This window comes from Gossypium raimondii, chromosome 13 (assembly GCF_025698545.1).
Source record: "Gossypium raimondii isolate GPD5lz chromosome 13, ASM2569854v1, whole genome shotgun sequence".
In the NCBI taxonomy this organism is placed as follows: domain Eukaryota; kingdom Viridiplantae; phylum Streptophyta; class Magnoliopsida; order Malvales; family Malvaceae; genus Gossypium; species Gossypium raimondii.
This window is the reverse complement of record NC_068577.1, coordinates 20,919,573-20,938,391: the sequence shown is the minus strand read 5'-3', so window position 1 is coordinate 20,938,391 and position 18,819 is coordinate 20,919,573. Positions and strand designations below refer to the sequence as shown.

Genomic DNA, 18,819 nt, shown 5'->3' with positions numbered 1-18,819 from the left:
GCTATTAATTTTGAAATAAAATAGTGAGAACATCATTTAATAAAGTCCTTTTAATGATTGATATAAACTTGGTAAATTTACACACGCATATTTTGTTGTTGTAGATATATTATGGCTGCAAACACTAATACACTCTTATTACAATCGATCCTTGAGAAGGACAAATTGAATGGTTTGAACTTTTTTGACTGGTTCCGTAACTTGAGGATTGTCCTCAAATAAGAACGAAAATTATATGTCGTTGAACAATCACTTCCTAATGAACCACACGCAAATGCCTCGAGGGCTGATAAAGATGCTTACAGGAAGCATCTCGATGAAATGGTAGACGTTGGATGTCTTATGCTTGCCACTATGAATCCTGAGCTTCAGAAGCAACATGAGGACATTGCTGCTTATGATATGATCGAGCACCTGAAAGAACTTTATCAGGGGCAAGAACGGAAAGAGAGGTTCGATACCTCTAATGCCCTATTCCAATGTAAGCTGGCTGAAGGAAGACTAGTAGGACCTCATGTCCTTAAGATGATTGGCTATATTAAAAGCCTGTCTAAGCTTGGGTTTCCATTGAGCCAAGAGTTGGCCACTGATGTTATTCTACAATCGTTGTCATATAGCTATAGCCAGTTTGTCCTCAATTTCAATATGAATGAAATTGACAAGACTCTGCCACAGTTGATCAGTATGTTACGAACTGCTGAAGGCAACATGAAAAAGGTTGGACCCAAGCCATACTGATGGTCCGTAACAACAAAGGCAATGGAAAGGCCAAAGTTCAGACAAAGCCCAAGGGAAAAGGTAGGCCCAAGCCTGGAAAACGAAAGGCTGCACTGAAACCTAAAGGTGGGGTGTCTAAGGAAGGAAGCTGCTTTCATTATGGTGTGACTGGACATTGGAAGCGAAACTGCCCTATCTATCTTGAGGAAGTCAAGAAGGCAAAAACAAGCGGAATGTCTCCTTCAGGTATTTATGTTATTGATTTTAATTTATCAACTACTACTTCTTGGGTATTAGACACTGGTTGTGGTTCTCATATTTGTACTTCTGTACAGGGGCTACAAAGGAGTAGGACTTTGGCTAGAGGAGATATGGACCTGCGAGTTGGAAATAGAGCAAAAGTTGCTGCATTAGTTGTGGGAACATATACTTTATCTTTGCCTAGTGGACTTGATTTATGTTTAGAGGATTGCTATTTTGTGCCCAGTTTGACTAAAAACATTATTTCAATTTCTTGTTTAGACAAAATTGGTTTTGAGATAATTATTAAGAATAATTGTTGTTCCTTTTATCTCAAAAATGTTTTCTACGGTTCGACACAATTGATTAATGGCCTCTATATTTTAGATCAAATGAATCTCATTTACAACATAAATACTAAAATATCTAAAATAAATTACTCAAATCAAACTTATCTATGGCATTGTCGTTTGGGCCACATAAGTGAGAAACACATATCTAAACTCCATAAAGATGGTCTTTTGGATTCATTTGTTTTTGAACGATTTAAAGTATGTGAGTCTTTCTTATTGGGAAAAATGACTGAATCTTCTTTTTCTGGTAAAAGTGAACAAGCTAGTGATTTATTGGGCCTAATACATTCTGATGTATGTGGACCAATAAATACACAGGCTAGAGGTGGATTTCACTACTTCATTACTTTCACTAATGATTTCAGTAGATATGGGTTTGTTTATCTCATGAGCCATAGGTCTGAGCCCCTTGAAAAGTTCAAGGAATTAAAAAATGAAGTACAAAATCAACTAGGCAAAACTATCAAGACACTTTGATCTGATCAAGGTGGAGAGTATTTGAGCCTAGAGTTTGACGATCTTTTGAAGCAATGTCGGATTGTCTCACAACTTACTCCTCCTGTTACTCCTCAATGGAATAGAGTTTCTGAGAGAAGGAATCGAACTCTGTTATGAGTATGTTTCTTGGATTATTATGTAATTGTCACAACATTACTCATAGTGATTAATATGTATATGATCCTCAGACTTAAGATCATCATTATCCCAATATCGTGAGTTGTATATTTTGATATAGTCAAATGTACACCGTAACTGGTTGTTCTATAAAGGCTAATGTTGGATATACCACAAACTATGTAGAGGGATACGGTTAATCAATATAGGATAAGTCCCTCCTACATAATGGGAGTAATATATTAGGCCACTTGATTGAGTGAGACTAGAAATGCATGGCCATGCTCAAATAAGTTGATATGAGATGTCATACTTATTTGTATATCATAGTCTACTCAAGATATCAAGGAACATGGGATGGACTATGCAAGTGTGACTATTCTATGACTTGTGTCCAATCCAGAGATAAAGGACTTAAGGATTAATGCATGAAAGGTTAATTGCAAAAAGGTTATGTCGAATCATGATTTCTTGTAACTTAGGTAGCAATGATGCATTGCTTGATGCCACTTATTGTTTGTAACATTAGAATCGTTCTAGTATTACTGCTAACGTTACAAAAACCTACAGGGTCATACCCTATGGTTGAAATGAATGGAATAAAACATAGTTGGTATTGTGTTTGGTTGTCACATGAATTAAATTAATTATAGAATTAATTTAATTGGGTAATCAAATACCGAACATATTATATGTACAAGATTGTTGTACACATAATGAGAACATAGTTCTATTAATATATTTATTTATTTATTTTTAGTTATGATTATTATGTTCGGATAAAAATTTTATGAATTATGATTCAGTATATATATACCAATTATAAGAGTGTTAGTGTGTGAGAGTTTTAAAAAAAAACCTAAGAAATAAAATCCTAAAATTTTGCTTTTGATGTCTAGCAGCTGTCAAGCAAAGAATTCTCAAAAACAGTTTTAGGGATTTCTTCCATTCATTATCAAATTGGGTGGATTACGTAGAGGTCGGAATCGTGAAAGGTTTCGGCTTGGTTCTATAGTAGATTAGAATTCTCATTGCCGAGGCGTCGTTGTCTATTCAGATTGAAATTACGGTAATTTTGAAACCATTATTTCACCCAGATTCGTTCCTCACACATGAATCCATGGGTTGGATCGCCGAAATTATTTTTTTATTAATTTTCACTGTGCCATGGGGGTACCGACATTCCCAATAGAAACAACTTCAGCCTCGGTGCGTCTTCAGTCACACCGGTTATCTTGAATGAATCACTCACCTTCATAAACAATCGAAGGTAGAGATGTGGATCTTCCGTGGGCATACCACTAAATTGGCCCACCGTTTGTAGCATTTGAAACATTTCTGGCTTTAATTCAAACTGGATTGCCTCAATATTTGGCCTTCTAATTCCTGGGCTTAACTCATTGAAAAGTGGCACAGCATATTGTCTGATGCATCGATCCTTATCATTGGCAATGAGGATAGGATTTCGTACATTATCGGCTTCATTACCTTGGTCTTGATTCTGATATTCAATGTCCATCTCGACTTGTCTTTGAGTTGTTTGTTCTCGTCTTCTTTGTCTCAAAGTGATTGATTAAGGCACAAACATTATAAGCATGAATCAAATAAATATTATTTAATCAAAATAATCATCCTAGCTTAAATAAATTTAAGCTATCATTGTTGTAAACAAGAACAAATAGCAAACATCTTTAAATTAAATTTAAAGAAAAGAAAGATAAAACTCACTTCAGAGTGGCTATCACCCAACTGATGGCTTTCCAAGGTGGCGGACCAAGGATTCTTTAAAAGGCTTAATTGCTAAAATCCTTATGCAAGGATGATGGAAGGGAAAGATAGCTAAAAAAAGTTGAGAGAACGATGAATGAGTGAGAGATGGTGAGATGAGGGATGATTGAAAAAGTGAGAAATGAGCTCTTATTTATAGGTGAGGCAAGGGAGCTAGTTTGCTAAAAATAGGAATGTCCATCCTTTGAAACTTCCTCCAAGAGTGGTTGGCCATGAATTGAGGAAAGGTGGCTGATTTTTCCTTATTTTTGGTCAATTTGAGTGCCACAACAACTCCGGACTAAGACTCAGTCATTAGCAAATCTTCGGGAAAATCTCTGATTTCTTTAACTCTTTAAACCAAAAGATGGTTTATGACATCCATGTGCAGCCAAAAATTGGGTTGACCTGGTCCCCAATTTGGACGGTTTTGCAATTAGAAGAAAACTCTCAAACCTGTCCAAAAATAGTAGATAGTTTAGAGGACCAAATAATATAATTTAACCACTTTAATTAATCAATTTAATTAATTAATTAATTAAAACTCAATTTAGTAATGAAATATTAAAAATGAATTATTAAATATAAATTTATATTTTATTATTTAATTTAATCATGCATGGCCCACTTTATAGTTTAAAAATATAATATGCTCAAATTAATATAAAATAAGCCATTTTATGCATGAAAACTATATAATAAAGTATAAAATTACATTTTAATAATTTCTATGTCCTAATTTCATATTTTTGCGTATTTCAAGTAATTTATTAAACATTTACTTGGTTTTAACAACAAATTTAAGTAAAAAAAGGTGATGAACTATATAAGAAAAATCCTATATATTTTTCAGTTTACAATCCTCACGATGAAAATGATCATCGTCGCGAAAGTCTGCCTACTCATCATATGGGTCAGAATGAGACAATCTGTATCGAGGAAGACCCACGCCACGCTGTCACTGGATCATCCTCATATGACTCATAATTTATAATCCCTGTGGGGTCATCTATCCAACAAGTTTAAATGACGATGACTGCTCCGGAGAATCAATGAGGCGAAAATGTCATGCAAGATAAGTGACATAAGGGCCCAAACAGATAATACACTTTTTATTGCGGTCAGACTGATGGCAAAATGATTGGGCGACGAAGTAAGCAAGATTAAAGGTGTATATCACCATGCTCCAAATAAAATAAGCGTCGAGTGTACTGATGACTCTGATGCTCTCCCTCCGACCAGTCAACGTGTGTGCCAACATAGCATGAATGTAGCACAATGCCAGAGGTAGGGAAGTTTCCTTTTAAAGACTTGGGTCATATAGTGTCGTACTAGTAGTAAGTTCTGTCTAGCATAAAGATGGTAAATGATGGTTGTGTCAATATAAGGTGAGGAACCCCTCGGTACTCATGAACTCCTTAGAATAGAGTCCTAAGGTAGCTCCGAAATTCGGGACGCTCAGATAATGCATTGTACCACCGAGTTGGAAATAAATAGTGCGCAGCTTATCATGTCTTGACATGACATGCTGCAAAAAAAATGTCGAACAAAACTTTTGTGTATGCTCCAAGTAAGTGGGCTTGATGATGGAGAAGAATTTCTCCCTAAACCCAAGGGTCACTAAATAAAACATTGATATAGGTTCTCGTGAGGACCCGATGGAAACTGTAGACAAGGATCACGTGTGTCGGAGGATGGGCCTGAGGATAAGGTCGTGCCTAGAGTCTTCCACTTTTTCGAAGCGGGGATGACGACCTTAGTCTTTCCTTTAGTATTAGTCATGATGTACCTAAAAATAATTAACAACTATCAGCATCAAAAGAATCAAATGTACGAAGCAACACAATAGTCCCTGTCTAATAAAACGCACAACGACCATCGACTCCGAACTAACATCTAAACCATAAAACTTAATAACAAGTAACAGTGTAACTCGTGCAACTAACTACAGAAAGTAAGGACAATAATAAGAATAAAAATATAACTACACCTAAATATATATATATAGAAAACGAACAGTAATAAACAAATCTAAGCACAAGAATAAAAAATAAAATAACAAGAATAATAAATAATAAAACAACGAAGTATAATAAATAGTAAAGATAATAAAATAAAATAAAGGGAAAAATAAGGGACAAAATGGTGGGATTTTAGGTGTTCGGCGATAGCAGTGGTGGAGGCGCGATAGTTGGCACAAGCAGTGGTAGTTGACGGGGTGAGAATGGAGTAGGGGAGGATGACGATGGATGTGGGTGTGTGGTGGTGATTTGAATGGAAAGCAGAAAAAAAGGGGAAAAGGGAGGGCTACATACGGTGGTGCAACGAGGGGGACCACACGTGTTGAGCCACACGCCTTTGTGTTAATTGAAAATTTAAGAAAATTGAAGCCTAGTCTTGACACGGCTTGAGAAACGCCCGTGTGTCCAAGTTGTGTGTCACATACGACCATGTGCCAACTCGTGTGTGATCATCCTTCGCTTCTTCCACACTCATGTACGAGGCTGTACAGTGCAGATGGTTGCACGCACGCCCGTGTGACAGGCCATGTGTCTCACATGTCTGTGTCTCTATCCTGTGTATCTCACTGTTTTGAATTAAAATTGAAAAAATTCACTCGAATACGCACATGGCCTGCAACATGCCTGTGTGTTTAGGCCATGTTTCACACACGGTCATGTCGCTAGGCTGTGTGTATCATTTTAAACTGTGTAACGATCGAAAGTTGAAAGAATTAAGTCTCAAGACGCACATAACCCAAGACACGCCCGTGTGTCCAGACCGTACGACTGACACATGTCTTCAAACTGTGTAAGTCTCTGTCGCTATGTTTGTCAAAGAAAAAAAAATTTGGCTCCAGGATGCACACGGCCTGGGACACGCCCGTGTGTCTAGGCTATGTATCACTCAAGGTCGTGTCGCGAGGCCCTGTGTATCACTCCCAGCCGTGTGTTCACTTTTTTTAAACCATAAAAAAATCAAAGTAAATAAAAATAAGTATTAAAAGATAAGTAAATAATAATAAAAACACTCAGGTTGCCTCCCCGGAGACGATTATTTAAAGTCTAAACTTGGCTTCCTTTTTAGGCTCACAGTTACGGTGGATCTTGAAACTCAAGCTCTTCTTTCTCATTATAAGTTTTACTACCAAAATAAGGTTTGAGATGAGTACTGTTTACTTTGAACTTGTCGAATTCAGAATATGTTACCTTAATTGTACCATATGGAAAAGTGTTTAGTACCACAAATGTGTTCTACCCTCTTGACTTAAGCTCCAACTTTGAATTTGTCTAGCAGTACTTTGTCCCTAACTTTGAATTGGTTTGGCCTCTTTACATGTACATCATGACGTCGCTTTGTCCCCAACTTTGAATTGGTTTCGCCATTCATCTAGTTCATTGAGTTGCACCATTTGCTCTTCACTTGTTGCTCGGTTTCTGTCACCTTGAATAAAATATGGCTCCAACAGGTTTTCATGAGAGATTTCTTGCAAAGATCATTGAGCCACATGATAACTAACATTAACAGGATGATGAGTATCATCTCGCTCATTAGGGGCTCTCACAAAATCACATGATTGAAGAATAATCTTTTCATCACCTACAAGAAGCACAAGTTCACTATTACCCACATCGATAACAACTCTAGCAGCGGCTAAACAGGGTTTACCTAATATCATAGGTACCTCACTATCCTCATCCGTGTCCAATAACAAAAAATTAATAGGGAATATAAATTTATCAACTTTCACAAGTACATCCTCAATAATACCCCTAGGATACCTAATTGATCTATCCACTAACTAAATACTCATTCTATTGGGTTTTAGTTTCCCAAGACCAAGTTGTTTGAACATCTTATAAGGCATGACATTTATACTAGCCTCTAAATCAGCTAAAGCATTTTCATTATTTAAAAAAATAAGGAATAGTAAAACTCCCTGGATCTTTAAGTTTGTTGGTGAGTTTGTTTTGGAGAATGGCCGAGCAAATTGCATTGAGCTCTATAGTCGATGAGTTGTCTAACTTATTTTTGTTTGTTAACAACTCCTTTAAAAATTTTACATAATTTGGCATCTGTGAAAAGGCTTCAACAAACAGTAAGTTAATGTGTAATTTTTTAAGAGCTTAAGAAATTTACCATATTGTTCATTTCTGCAGTCTCTCTTCAGTGTTGCTAGATATGGAATTTGAGGTTTGTATTCTCTAATCACTGGCTTTTGCTCTTTCTGGTTTTCCTCAACCTCATCATTTTTCCCAATAGCTTCTAGTTTCGATTTCTATTTAGGCTCGACTAACCCTTCCACGATTTGAACAGTGATTGTATAGAGTTGCTCCTTTGGGTTAGTTTCAGTATCGCTAGGTAAGCTACCTTGTGGTCTTTCTGAAACTAATTCTGCAAGCTCATAAATTTAATTTTCAAGCCCTTGAATCAATGCTTGCTGATTTTTCAAAGCTTAGTGTTTTGAAATCGAGTTTCTGACACCAAAATAAATTTTGCCAACACCTCTTCAAGGTTTGGTTTCTTCTCTTGCTGATAAGGTTGTTGAAAACCTAGAAGGGGTTGTGACTTTTGATTTCCTTGACCACCGCAAGAGAAATTTGGATGGTTCCTCCAACTTGCATTATAGTTATTGCTATAAGGATTATTTTGAGGTCTAGAATTGTTACCCATATAGTTGACTTGTTTATTCTCTGTGCTAAAATCGAACGGTAAACATTTTGGACTAATCATCCCTACTTCATTCGCATCACATTTCATCATTGGATTCACCTATGTAGAAAAATTTAAACCATCAAATTTCTTATGCAGTGCTTCCTCTTGGCTTGACAACATAGCAACTGCATCTAGATTACAAACACCGGCTGCTCTCATCGGTTTTGTTCTCATGACTTGCCACTGATAGTTATTTAGTGTCATCTCCTCAATCAACTCATAAGCTACCTCAAATGTTTTATTATTCAATGTTCCACCAACTACTGCATCAAATTAGCTATCTAGTCGAGGATTCAAACCATTGTAGAAGGTTTGAACTTGTAAACATAAAGGTAACCCATGATGATGACACCTTCTAAATAAATTCTTAAATCTCTCCAATGCATCATATAATGTCACCAAATTGATTTGAGCAAAAGAAGAGATATCATTCCTCAACTTAGCTATTTTAGCTGGTGGGAAGTACTTCAATAGAAACTTCTCAGTCATCTGATCCCAAGTTGTGATAGAACCTCATGACAATGAATTCAACCATTATTTTTCCTTGTTCCTCAATGAGAATAGGAACTTTCGTAAGCGTATGGCATCATAAGAAATGCCATTGATCTTGAAAGTGTCGCAAATCTCCAGAAAGTTAACCAAATGAGTATTTGGATCTTCATCTTGCAAACCATCAAACTGTACATACTACTGTAGCATCTGAATTGTGTTCGGCTTCAGCTCGAAATTGTTTGAAGTAATAGTCGGTCTCACAACACTCGATTCAGCCCCAATCAAAGTAGGCTTGGAATAACCATACATAGTGCGAGGGGAAAGACGCTTAATGACTTGTTGATTATTTTGATTATCACCCATTTCCATAGTAGTATCCTTTTCCTCATGATCATCTACTGTACTCTGTTGATTTTTCTTTGCTTCTCTAACCTTTTTACGATTTCTGCAAGCATTTCTTTCAATCTCACTATAAAAAATTATTGGTTCCAACGAGTTTCCTCTAGTCATAAATCAAAAGAACCTGTCAAAATCAAACAAAAGAAAATAGTAAAATAAAAAAATTAAATTAAAAACTAATAAAAATAAAAATGGCTAAATTAATAGAAATAATGTTTTCTTAATATTTCAGTCCCCGGCAACAGCGCTAAAAAATTGATGTCCACAAAACCAACTAAAAATACGACAAAGGCAAGTGCAACTATTGATAAATAGTATAGCTACGGTGGGCAAAGATATCGTTCCCATGAGGACAAAAAGTAGTAGTAATTATTGCATTTCTATTATTTAACTGACAAATTGAAGTGATTGAATTAAACTAAAATTAACCAAATTAATTAACTAAGAACTTGGCAAATAACAAATTAAGAAAATAATAGAATAATAACCAAGAAGTGAAACAATACCCAGGAAAGAATCCACCTAGACTGCATCTGTCATCATTAATCAGAATTAAACATTTTATTCACTTATATCTTGATCCGTAGAAATCCCTATATTATGCTAATATCTTTCTTCAAGACTAAGAGTAACTAACTCTAGGTTGATTCATTGAATTTTTTTTGTAATTAAAACCCCTACTATCACATTAACTCGATCTATGAATTTCCTTACTACATATGACTATAATATGGTAGATTTATGTCATCCTATTTCTAGGATTGCATGCAACTCCACTCAATTATGCTAGATCTACTCTTAAACAATGTCTATTCCTCCTCGAAATTAAACACATCAAGTATGAGATAATAATCGAAAATATTAAATCAAGAATTAAGTACAGATAACTGATAACAAGATTCAAGTTTTTATTGTGTAAAACAAAAATCAAAATATAGAATTCATCATAGGGTTCATCTCCCCTAGGTATTTAAAAAATTAGTTCATAATCGCGAATAAAAACATCTTAAAGTTATTATAACCGCAAGAAATAAAGAAACTCATAATAACATTCAAAGAAATTAAAAGGAGATCTTCAATCTTGGTTGAAATCTACTTTAGAATTGGCTTCAATGGTGTTTTCCGAGTTGTTTCCTACAATCTTCTCTGACGGCTCCCTTTGCTCTTCTTATATTTTGTATTTATAGTTATTAAAATGGCTGAAAAACCTAAAAACTATGCTTTTCCATGTGTCCGAAGTACAGTTTATAAAATCAACACGGTTTAGTACATCGCCATGTGTAGCCCGTGTGGCTCACACAGCCGTGTGTCCAACTCGTGTGACTCTTGAAATTTACTTCAATTGTTCGAGTTTCGCTCTGTTTTCATTTGTTTTGTTCCTAAATGCTTTCCTATGTAGAGAAATATGAATTTAAAAGATTAGAAGCATAAAATTCACCTTTTTTTGCATTGATTAACTAGCCAAAAATGCATTAAAAACGATTTTAACATATGTTACTTTTGACACTTATCAACTAACTTCTTAAGAACTTAGTGAGTTCTAGAGAAACACAAGCTCATAATAAGATTCATCTGACACTGTCTAAATGACACGACATTTCTAATTGATTCAATTTCCTTTTTCCGAAGTATACGTTGGTGGATACTTCTTGCAAGCAGACACAACTTATTGGTGGACATTATCTGCTATTAGAGACCAGTATTTAACGAACACATGTCACGATTCTTCTATTGGTATGCCGCATTACAGATTACCTTTTATGACCATTTCACGTACTTTTTACACTTTATGCAATGTTCAAATATCATTTAGCACATTATGTACCTTTTTTGCTAATACACTTCTTTCATTGTGTTAGCTTCTGATCCTTTTCTTAAAAACCAATATTCCTTTTTCGTCTTGTCGCTCCACAGATTCAGTAGATCAATCGTAAGCTAAAAACCTCCATCGTTCCTCCTTTTAATTGGAACACATAAGTGTTCCCCCACAAGACCGGGTATTCACTAGTCACGGTTTGCACCAAACTAACATACCATAAGCAAAACATATAATATTGTATATTCTTTTCATCATCATACATATTAACCTTGTAATACCTCCCTACGTCATTCTGGATACGGAGCTTATGCACCAAGGAAAAAGTATTTATACCAATGCATGCGCAAAACTTCTATCTATGTTTTGCTAATTTTAACTGTACATGCATTCGCTCATTATCATTTCCCTTTGACATACATAACAAAACCAATGGTTAAGGGGACTTACCTTGTAACACCCCAACTTGACCCATGCACCAAATTTGGGTATGGAGCGTCACAATGGATCAGTTTCACCTATACTTAGTTTTCACTAACTTAACTGCTTTAAACAGTCCAAAAATAATATGAATAATAATTCTTACAATAAAGGCTTTAAGCCACTGAATACTTAGTCTCTCAAAATTCTATCTCTAATCAGGTTGTTTGTTTACAAAATAACTTTTAAAATTTAACTAAGGATTATTTTTCTTATAATCTAGATGCTAGGGATGTTGTCTGGCTTTGTTATTATTGATCCCAAGGTGAAGCCTCCAAAGGTACCCCCATTCTATGTGCATTACTTAAACTTCCTGCGAACCCCGATCTTATCATTCCATCTGGTTTGGTCCCTCCTCTGAGTCCTCGAAAAACCTTGTAATTCCTGTTAACACCAGCCAACCTACTTGTAAGTTCGAAAGAACTTAGTGAGTCCCTTCACTATGTTATACATAATTGAACTTTATCGCACACAAGTAACAGATGTAAAGTAAATTAAACATAAATTAACTCCCTGGTCATTCGAAGCGAGTGTTCTTTATTCGGGTGGCGGAGTCCACCCAACCCTCAGAGCTATTCGGCTCACTATTAGACCTTCCTAGGGTTGAACTCTCCACTTGACCATATCCCAGACACCTCGCCATATCAACGAGTCCTATCCTTACTTCTCGTCTTTCCTTCCTCCATTCACCCCACATACAGGATGTTGTTCACCTCTAACTTACTTTGTTGTAGGCCTTCATTGGCAGACTTGGACAGACCAATCCTTGGCGAACTCTCTTTTCCCTTACTCTAGTCTTGAAGGACTTGTTGACATTTCCTTACCATGCTGACCTTCAGCATGACTCGCCACCCTAGCGAACCCATTCTCCTTCAACCTTATTGTTCGTAGTGGGGAATTGATTTTAGTAATCCACCCTTCACTCCAGCCTTTACTTGGGAACTCACTTGTCTTATATGTGAAGGTCAGTCTGACTTGCTGGAGCAACTGGTTATCTTTCTTGTGACTACACGAGCTTGCTACCTTACTTGCTCATTTTCTCCCTACGACCATCCTTGTGGTGGCGTACCCACGATAGACCTTTCCTCAAAGAGGAATAGTCTTGACAGACATTCTGCCCTCTGGATAGAATCCTTATCCTGGGAGTGGAATTCCCATCCCTCTCACGAGGTTTGTTTCTTGTGTACAACTTCATTAAGCTCTCCCTAACGGCTCTTAATTGTTGATCCTTGCTTGTGTTCCTTGAATAATTTTCCCTTCTTACATTTCCATGATTAAGTCAGCTAATACACGACTTATATTTCTCTAATTCTTGTTGGATCTTCGTACATGCCTTGTCAGCTTTCAAATTTATCCTTACGACTTCTTTTTAACTTTTCTCGTACTGATCGATTGTTTAAAATCACAATAATAATGTGCAAGTGTACACTGTTAATGCAAGTATAGTAGATAGATGTGATTCTGTCAGATATCGATCCCACAGGGACAGTAGTCTTTTGTCTATTAATGTCGGTGCAATAACTGGATATAAACGACATAAATTGAAAGGATAATTGTCAATGCAATAACTTGAAAACAATAAAATAAAATATGATAATGATAAACTGGGATCCCCGACATGAATCTTCAATAGAATACTAAATGCTCACAATGTATAAAAGTATAGGTGATTGTCGAGGCAATAAAATTCAAAGTATATCTTACCCAGCGTTACTCCTCTATTTATTTTGAAACTAAAACATGCATATTAACCTCACTTTACGATGATGGCAATATGGCACTATTTAGAACAAGTGGACTAAATTCCTCTAATCCTAACTCAACTTTTGTTGTAATGCTTGTTGGCTCAAACTATTACTGCATTTTCAAGTGTCAGTGACTACAATAACACTTCCGTGTTAAAAATCAGAGAGTACTATCCCAAGAAGACTTGACTGAATATCTCTATCCCTTCTTCTCTCCCACTTAGGTCTCCTCATCAGGAGCTAGTCTGCATCTGGTGTTCACGTTGGCTCACTATAAGCTGAAAAATATATAAGATTTTTTCTATATAATTCATTACCTTTTTACTTAAATTTGTTGTTAAAACTAAGTAATTGTTTAATAAATTAATGAAATATGCGAAAATATGAAATTAGGACATAGAAATTAATAAAATCTGATTTTATACTTTATTATATAGTTTTCATACATAAAATGGCTTATTTTATATTAATTTGAGCATATTATATTTTTAAGCTATAAAGTGGGTCATGCATGATTAAATTAAATAATAAAATATAAAGTTATATTTAATATTTCATTAATAAATTGGGTTTTAATTAATTAAGGAAATTGATTAATTAAAGTGGTTAAATTATATTATTTGGTCCACTAAACTATCCACTATTTTTGGGGAGGTCTAAGAGTTTTCTTCTAATTGCAAAACCGTCAAAATTGGGGACCAAGTCAACCCAATTTTTGGCTGCACATGGATGTCATAAACCATTTATTGGTTTAATTATACAAAGTCCTTGAAGAGTTAAAGAAATCAGAGATTTTCCTGAAGATTTGCTAATGACCGAGTCTTACTCCTATTTTATACAAAGTCCTTGAAGAGTTAAAGAAATCAGGAAAAATCAGCCACCTTTCCTCAATTCATGGCCGGCCACTCTTGGAGGAAGTTCCAAAGGATGGACACTCCTATTTTTAGCAAACTAGCTCCCTTGCCTCACCAATAAATAAGAGCTCTTTTCTCACTTTTTCAATCATCCCTCATCCCATCATCTCTCACTCATTCATCATTCTCACAACTCTTTTAGCTATCTTTCCCCTTCATCATCCTTGCATAAGGATTTTAGCAATTAAGCCTCTTAAAGAACCCTTGGTCGGCCACCTTGGAGAGCCATCAGGAAAGGAGCAACGCAAAGAAGCGAAGAGCCTCGTCAGTCAAAGTCTTGGGTGACAGCCACCATAAATTGGATTTAATCTTTCTTTTCTTTAATTTAATATAAAGATGTTTGGTATGTGCTCTTTGTTCTTGTTTACAACAATGATAGCTTAATTTTATTTAAGTTAGGATGATTATTTTGATTAAATAATATTTTTTGATTCATGCTTATAATGGTGTGCCTCAATCAATTGTGTTTTCAATTAAAATCAAGCCTTTATTTTGTTCATACATGATTGAAATGCACCCTAATTAGCCGAGTGATCCTAACCAGACGACGGCTAATGGACGCATAATTGAAATGTGCATGTTCAACTTAGATCGAAACCCGATTAAATTGTAGGTTGCATAACAACTCTAACCAAGCTCTGTTATTTTCATATTTTTTAGATTTGTGTGATTAAATTATTTCAAACCTAACACGTCTCTGTTACCTCACACGAATGCTAAGAAACCCTTACTAAATAAGGATGAGTAAAATGCGTATTTACTAAGTAAAGGATTCCGAAAGGACCTAATGTGGTTTCCAAACTCATAAAAGATCGAGTTGCCATGAAATGTTTTTCTGAATGTTATTAAGCAAATTGTGTTTAATTTTACTAAAATCTATTTCATTCATATAGTTTGCATACTTAGGAAAATTTGCATTAGGGATCATTGCATTTAGTTTAACATATTTTAATCACCACTTCTCAACTATATTGTGTTTTTTATATTTACCAAATTGCTAATATAATTTTACAAATTAAGTGACTTAGCACAAATACAATCCCTATAGAGACGATAACTCGATACTTACTTATTACTTGATATCGACTGTGTACACTTACACAAACCCGAGCGTTACAAGTTTTTGGCACCATTGTCGGGGATTGTCAACTCTTGCCATAGTCATTTTTTTCGTGAAATTATTTATTTTCAATTTGATTTATTTCTAACATTACTAACTTAGTCTTTTTAATTTTTGTGATTTTCTGTTCAGGTGTTTATGAGCATAGATCGAATTATTGGTTTACTCCCTGTAGACCCCGAAATTGAGCGAACTTTCAGACAAAAAAGACGTGAACGACCACCTCAAAGACAAGTCAAGATGGACCTTCGAAATCAGAATCAAGACCAAGATAATGAGGCCGATTATGTACGAAATCCCATCCTCATTACCAATGATAGGGATCGATGCATCAGACAATATGCTGCGCCACTTTTTAGTGAGGTAAACCCTGGAATTAGAAGGTGACATATTGAGGCAACCTAGTTTGAATTGAAACCAGTGATGTTTCAAATGCTACAAACAGTGGGCCAATTTAGTGGTATGCCCATTGGAAGATCCACATCTCCACCTTGATTATTTATGGAGGTGAGTGATTCATTCAAGATAGCCGGTGTGACTGAAGACGCAGTGAGGTTGAAGTTGTTTTCGTACTCGTTACGAGATCGAGCACAGGCATGGCTCAATTCATTGCCACCAAGTTTCGTATCTACATGGAAAGAATTAGCAAAGAGATTCTTGGTTAAGTATTTCCCACCTAGCAAAAACGCTAAGTTAAGGAACGTGTAACAACCTAATTTTGGGCCTAGTCGGAATAGTGGTTTCGGGACCACAAATTCGACGAGGAAAAATTTATTTTTTATTTTATTTTTATGGTCTTCAATTTCACGGAATGAATTCGTGAAAATTTTGTTCAAAAATTTCGACGTTTGGGCACTCAATTTAGCCAAAAGGACTAAATTATAAAAAGTTCAAAAGTTGAGTTCTACATGTTAGAAGTGCCCAATTGTTATGAAATTTTAAATTGGAGGTCCTTAAATGGTAATTAGACCATTGGTTATATTGTGGACAAAAATGGACATGAGATAAGTGAAATAGGAAATTTTTAAGTTAGGGGTATTTTGGTAATTTGGTAATTAAAATGTATTAAAAAGACAAAATAGGCCAAAAATCATCATCTTAAAGCCTTTGTCGAATTTCACAAGGGGGGAAGCCATTTCTAGGGTTTTCAAGCTTCCAAGCTCCGTAGTAAGTGATTCCAAGCCCCGTTTTTAATGTTCTTTACGTTTTTGGAGTCTCGATAACTTGATTTAGCTTATTCTAGCAATAATTTAATCTAGGGTCTATATTTGGAAAAATACCCATCGATGAAATGTGTTTATGTTGATGTTTTATGGTATAATATGAAGCTTGAAATTATGTTAAACAACTTTTGCTAAGCAATTTTAAGTGAAAACGAGCAAAACGACATAATCGGTAAAAGTACCTAATGTTCATAAGTAAGTGTTAGAGTGGAAATTCGATGTTGCCATAGAAGGGAAAAATTTTTAGCATGTCATAATACATAAGAATAAGGGATGAAGTTTAATTTACGAGCTTTGGGGAAAAATCATAATTTTGTGAAACTTTAGGGGCAAAAATGTAATTTTTGCCAAAGTGTGATTTTAGGACTAGATTTAATAATGTGAGTGTTAAATAAGTTAAATGTGTTATTATAAACCAAGAAAGATGAGGAATTGACCTTGAAAGCATGATGATAAGTTTGTATGTGAATAATACATTGTTTTAATTTTATTTAATATATTGTTGAGATATGATTGAATATAGAATAAATATTTGATGTAGATTAAAAAATGTGAATAAATTGGAAAATTTTGTAAAATGTTGTGAAGTAAGGTTCCCGATTGAACACTCGAATTTGACCGGGATTTTTTGAATGTAAGGGGTTGCTAAGTGCAGATTCCCCGAATCATTGATCAATAAGGGGTTGCTATGTGCTGATTCCCTGTATCATTGATTATAAGATGGTTGCTAAGTGCTGATTCCACCATATCGTTGATTGTGAAAGGGGTTGCTATGTGCTGATTTCCCGTATCATTGATTATAAGGTGGTTGCTAAGTGTTGATTCAACCGTATCCTTGATTGTGAAAGGGGTTGCTATGTGTTGATTTCCCATATCATTGATTATAAGGTGGTTGCTCAATGCTGATTCCACCGTATACTTGATTGTGAAAGGGGTTGCTATGTGCTAATTCCCCGTATCATTGATTATAAGGTGGTTGCTAAGTGCTGATTCCACCAGGATCCTTTGAACATAAGGTGGTTGCTAAGTGCTGATTCCACCGTGTAGCAGTTAATATTCTGAAGTGTTCATCGGGAAAATTGGATACGTGAAAATATATGTAAATCAAATAAGTTTACGTGATGAATATTGAGTTCAATATTTAATCGACCCTTGAGTAAGATGAAAAGAAGTAATGAAATTATGAAAAAGTAAAATGCGCAACAAAATAGTTTTGGACAGTAACAATAGTGTGATTTTGAAAAATCACCAAAAATGGTGGAAATTTAATTAGAGAGTTAATGAGATATGAAATGAAAGCTTAAGGAGTCTATTTTTTCATAAAATAAATAGAGCAAGCATTGGAGTTATACATTTTGATATATTTGAAATTTAGTGAGGCAGGGTCAGATTGATTTTGGAATCCCCTATTCTGACTTTGGAAAATAATTAAAAATTGTAAAAAAATAATTACAAGTTATAATTTATATTATTAGAATACTTAATGAGTCTATTTTCAAAAGAAACAAACAGAAATATCATTTGAATTCTGTACAATGAGATAATTTATTTTTAGTGAAGAGAGGTTAGAGATGTTGAGTAGTGAAATAGGGGTGACTTTAAAGAATAAACTGTACTAATTGGCCAAGTAAAAAATTCTGAAAATTTTATGGTAAGAAAACATGTGAGTCTAGTTTTTTGGAAAATTAACGAAACTTAATTTAGAGCTCTGAAGCTTCGGATAAAAATGATTTAGTGACTCTGACTCAAATTAATGACTTTGAATTTTAATATAAGTGAATAGTGAAATTATGTATAATACTATTTAAGCATATTTTATACATAAAGGATGTGGAATGGAGAGGAGGAGGAGAAAATTAATTATATATATGAACAATTTGTGTATAATTGGTTATATTCTCTATTATAATCGATAAACGTTAAAATAGAAATGATGCTTACTTTTCCGTATTATTGATCATGATTTAAACTCATATGGGAAAATAAAGTTTCATAGTATGTGAGTATGGTATATTTGGTATATGATTTGGTATAAAGTAAGGCCATGAATGGTTTATGGATTAACTCATGTTGGTAAGTTTGATACATGAATAAATGTTGAACTCGGCCATACTTATAATGCTTACGCTATATGTTTATTTGGCTAACATGTGTAGTGTACACGCTTAAGCTTTGCCCAAGTGGTGGCTGAATTATGCCACGTTAGATTTATAAGTTATGCA

General features: G+C 34.9%; 1 non-coding gene across 1 annotated transcript; it reads left to right on the top strand.

The window, feature by feature from the left end:
* Positions 1-8,742: 8,742 nt before the first annotated feature.
* Positions 8,743-8,849, top strand: LOC128036319 (small nucleolar RNA R71). Its single transcript, XR_008193117.1, has one exon. It is a non-coding gene; the product is annotated as a small nucleolar RNA R71 (small nucleolar RNA).
* The last annotated feature ends 9,970 nt before the right edge of the window (positions 8,850-18,819 follow it).